At 58.1% G+C, this 5,000-nt stretch overlaps 1 pseudogene; it reads left to right on the forward strand.

Annotated features, from left to right (window-relative positions):
* LOC135172293 (large subunit ribosomal RNA) overlaps positions 1-5,000 on the forward strand; it is a 9,378-nt pseudogene that overhangs the window by 2,129 nt on the left and 2,249 nt on the right.

A 5,000-nucleotide genomic window follows, 5' to 3' on the forward strand; every position in this document is an offset into this window, starting at 1 on the left:
AGCAAGGAGATAGGGTTTGGAACGCGAAGAGCACCGCAGTTGCGGCGGTGTCTGGATCTTCCCCTCGGACCTTGAAAATCCAGGAGAGGGCCACGTGGAGGTGTCGCGCCGGTTCGTACCCATATCCGCAGCAGGTCTCCAAGGTAAAGAGCCTCTAGTCGAGAGATTAATGTAGGTAAGGGAAGTCGGCAAATTGGATCCGTAACTTCGGAATAAGGATTGGCTCTGAGGAGCGGGGCGTGTCGGGCTTGGTCGGGAAGTGGGTTTGGCTAACGTGCCGGGCCTGGGCGAGGTGAATGGATCAGTAATGTTTCAGAATCCGAGCTCGGTCCCGTGCCTTGGCCTCCCACGGATCTTCCTTGCTGCGAGGCTTCTGTGATACTTCACCGTGTCGTAGTCGTTCTCTTCGGCCGCCATTCAACGCTCAGCTCAGAACTGGCACGGACTAGGAGAATCCGACTGTCTAATTAAAACAAAGCATTGCGATGGCCCTAGCGGGTGATGACGCAATGTGATTTCTGCCCAGTGCTCTGAATGTCAACGTGAAGAAATTCAAAAAAGCGCGGGTAAACGGCGGGAGTAACTATGACTCTCTTAAGGTAGCCAAATGCCTCGTCATCTAATTAGTGACGCGCATGAATGGATTAACGACGATTCTCGCTGTCCCTACCTACTTCCCGCAGGGGGTGTAATGGCGGGTAAAACCGCCCTTACACACGGGGTGTGACGACCCCGCGGGCCCTGAGTCGAACTTGGTGTAGGGATTGGGATCCCCCTTTTGGGGGGTCTCAATAATTATACCAAGGGGGGGTTGCGGGTGCAGGGTGAAACCCTGTGCCCAGGGGGGGTTTCGGTGGGGGGGGGTCGCGAATTGGGTCGCGAGGGAGGGCGAAATCGGCTGGTGGAGGGGTGGTTCCACGTGGAGGAGGGGTGGGTCCGCGTGGTGGAGGGCGAAATCGGCGGGAGGAGGGGCGCGAGACCTATCTACTGGGGGTTCGGATGGGGAGGGTCGCGGATTGGGTCACGGTGGGGTGGGCCGGACTTCGGGAGACGCGAGGGAGGGCGAAATCGGCTGGTGGAGGGGTGGTTCCACGTGGTGGAGGGCGGAATCGGTTGGTGGACGGGTAATTCCACGCGTGGGTGGGGGTTCGGGGGGACTGGCTGCTTCGCAGTGCGAAGGGCATGGACGCTGCGGTTCTCGCAAGTAGTTCCAGCCACGCGTTAGTAGTCGGAACCTCCCGCAACGGTGGAGGCCGGCGAAAACGCGACGCCACACGTGGGGATTGGGTCAGGGGGAGTGGGTGGGTATCCCTCGGAAAAGGGACGGTTCGCGGGGTGGTGCGGGGGAGGGGGGACTGGCTGCTTCGCAGTGCGAAGGGCATGGACATTGCGGTTCTCGCAACTTGTTCCAGCCACGCGTTAGTAGTCGGAACCTCCCGCAACGGTGGAGGCCGGCGAAAACGCGACGCCACACGTGGGGGTTGGGTCAGGGGGAGTGGGTGGGTATCCCTCGGGAAAGGGACGGTTCGCGGGGTGGATCGTCGGGTGGGATGGGTGGGTTCCCCCTTTCTGTGGGTCTGCTCCCTCTCTGCTCCTCTTTCGAGGGGAGTCGAGGCGGAGCACTCCTTCAGCGCCTCCACCGGGCCCCGATCCGAGCTCCCCAGCTCAGCGGGAACCGGAAGGCCCCCTCCCAGGGACGGTGCTCAGCGTCCCGAGCTACCCAGCTCGGTGCCGCGGGGAACCGCCCCCTCTAATCCTTAATCCTCTTATTCATTCTTTTTCTTGTACTTTTCAGCTTTTCAGCTCTTGCCTTTCGGCACGGCCGGCGACCGTATCGTCTACTTCAACCATGGCAGGGCATTTTTGCAAATCTTGTCCGGAGGCTAAACTGCCCCCAATCGGATCTCCGGGGGGGCACAAAAATGCGTCCGTCGTGCGGCGAAGTCTGCGCATCGCTTCCCAGCATGCCAGAACATCATCTCCAGCGGCTACATCGAGGGACCCAAGGAGGGTGGTGCCCTCAAGGGTTCGTAGTCGCCCGCCGTGCGCCGGGGTACTGCCCTCCCGACGAGGGAAAGGTTCCAGCCTTCGTGCTGTTCACGAGGACGTCGCAGAGGAAGAGGAGTTGACTGCGCAGCCGAGCCAGCCAACGCCAGGATCTTCAAGAACTTCGACCGGTGAGTCCACTCAATTATTAGGTAGGGTTCGCGAGTGCCACGTTAGTTTAAGTAGGATCGATAGTCATCGCGTCGCGACCGGAGGCTCACCGGTACCCCCCGTTCCAATAGGTCATCCTCCCCGGACCCCTGCGATCGAGGGACCGGGCGCGCAACGCGACGTTAGAATACTGCAATTGAACATGTCCCGCTCAATTGCAGTAACCGGGGAGGTCTTCCAGTTAATTCGTAAAGAGCGTCTGGACATATTGTTGCTCCAAGAGCCGTATGCCATTCGGGAGGCGAACACCTGGGCCATCCGCGGCCTAGGAGTCGGAATGCGTATTGCCGCGAGCTCAACGGAGCGACCGTGGGCGGCCGTCGTTGCGTGCAACTCCATCGTGGAGATTGCTTACGTGTCCCAATTAAGTAATGCACATTGCGTTTGTGCTGAAGCCCGCGTCCCCGGTGGATCCTTCTTCGTCGTCTCCAGTTATTTTCAATACTCGGACGACATAGAAATCCACCTGAGGCAGCTTGAAAAGGTTCTCAGCTGTCTCAGGGGTCGCCGCGTTCTGGTGGCGGCCGATTCCAACGCCCAACACTCCCTTTGGAGCCCCAGGACCACTGACCGTGGTGTCCTCCTGGGTGAGCTCATCGAGTCTTTCGGTCTCCGCGTCGCGAATGATGCTAGGCAGGGCCCCACCTTCAGGAGTGCCGCAGGTACGTCGTTCATCGACGTCACACTGGCCACTCCTGGCATGTATAAATTCATACGTGCATGGAGGTTGGAGGACGAGTGGTCCACCGGTGACCACACGTCGGTTTTCTTTCGTTTAGCGATCCGGAGTTCCTCACAGCGCGTCAATAACTCGGGTGTCGGCGAGGGCTCTACCATGCGGTTCAACGTTCGTCGGGCCGACTGGAAAAAGTTCGAAGCGACCCTCGATGAGGAGGCCCGTGAGAAACTCGTGGACCATCCGCTGGATTCTACAGCGGATGTTGAGAGAATGGCAGAAGTACTGGGTGACGTACTCACCAAAGCCTGCCAAGATTCGATGCCGCGCCGCAGACATTACCGTCGCGCGAATCCGTGGTGGACCGAGGAGCTGACCAGCAAACGCAAACTGGTCAGTCGTCTCCGAAACGGCTACCGAAGGGAGACTAACCCTGACGCGCGAAAGATTAAACAGAGCAGGTATCGTGTAGTCCTGCGATCGTATACCAGGCTACTTAGGACAACTAAAGAAAATAGCTGGCGCGGTTACATAACGACGGAAAGCAACGCGAATCCCTGGGGCTTCCACTATAAATACGCGGCTGATAAATTGCGCGTAGGCACGGTCCTCAGCACACTTAGAACCGCGAATGGCACGACACTTACAATGCGTGAGACTGCTGAGGTCCTGTTGGACACACACGTACCCGACGACGACCCCAACGCCGACACACCGGAACAGAGAGACATCCGCGAACGCGTGAAGAACCTAAGGGTTCAAACAGAGGACGCACGAGACTTGACGGACGACCAACTTAAGGGTCTCGTAAAGACCCTTAAGAACGACAAAGCCCCAGGATGCGATTTAGTTGAAGTTAGGGTCCTAAAAGTCGCGGTCATGAGGATGCCTCACATCTTCACGCGACTCTTCAACGCCTGCCTTAAGCACGGCGTTTTCCCCACCGTTTGGAAAGTCGGCACACTTCGTGCTCTCCTCAAAGGAGTTCACAAGGATGTGTCCGACCCCAAATCGTACCGTCCCATTTGCCTCTTGTCGGTTGTCGGGAAATTTTTTGAAAAGGTCCTTCACGGGATCCTTACGGCGAAAGTCCTTACCGAGGACAAAATATCAGGACGTCAATATGGCTTTCTGCCTGGACGATCCACGGAAGACGCGATAGTAGAGTTGCGTGAATTAGTCGAGCGCGGTAACGACAAGAGGTACGTCATTGGACTCCTATTCGATATCTCAGGAGCCTTTGACAACGTGTGGTGGCCCCTAGTCCTCCAGTCTTTGGCGGATCGAGACTGCCCGAAGAATGTCTTTGAAGTGCTCCGGAGCTACTTCGACAATCGGACTGTCAAGATCGCCTGGAGCGACCAAGAGGTTTCCAAGCCGGCCACCCGGGGCTGTCCGCAAGGATCAGTCCTCGGCCCCGCTTGCTGGAATCTCATGTTCGATGCCCTCCTCAAGAGCATCGAGCAGAATTTTGGTGACATCGAAGTCGCCTACGCGGACGACCTTATCGCGGTCGTATCGGCCGACTCGCGTAAGGAAATAGAGAGGATAGGCCGAGCCGTCGCCGAACACATCGCGTCGTGGTGCGCGTCAGCGAAGCTCGAACTGTCGAGGAGCAAGACAGAGGCAATTGTCCTGTCATGCAACTCGCAGAAGAGAGCGCCGCTGGTGCGGTACAGGTGGGATCGGGCGCGAAGGACCCGCCGACGCGTGAAACCGGTGCTGGATATCCGCCCACCCGAGATTAGGCTCTCCGGGGAGAAGATTCAATTTAAGGATAGCGTCAGGTACCTCGGGGTACATTTTAATAGGAACATGCGGGTCCGGACCCATACACGATACATTCAGGAAAAAGCTAGGGTCCTCTTCACTCGGCTATCGGCCCTAATGCACAAGCATTGGGGACTCCGATACCGATCGGTTAAGGTAGTATTCCAGGGCGTTTTTCAGGCTGTCGCGTCGTATGCAGCCCACGGGTGGGTGGACCGGTGCACACCGTACGACATGAAGAAACTGCGTACCGCGCAGAGGAGCGCGCTGCTGACAGTGACTGGCGCGTATAGGACGGCTTCACACGAAGCACTCTGCGCAGCGGCGGGGGTGCTTC

The sequence above is a fragment of the Diachasmimorpha longicaudata genome, unplaced genomic scaffold (genome assembly GCF_034640455.1).
Source record: "Diachasmimorpha longicaudata isolate KC_UGA_2023 unplaced genomic scaffold, iyDiaLong2 ctg00000230.1, whole genome shotgun sequence".
NCBI classification, from domain to species: Eukaryota; Metazoa; Arthropoda; class Insecta; order Hymenoptera; family Braconidae; genus Diachasmimorpha; species Diachasmimorpha longicaudata.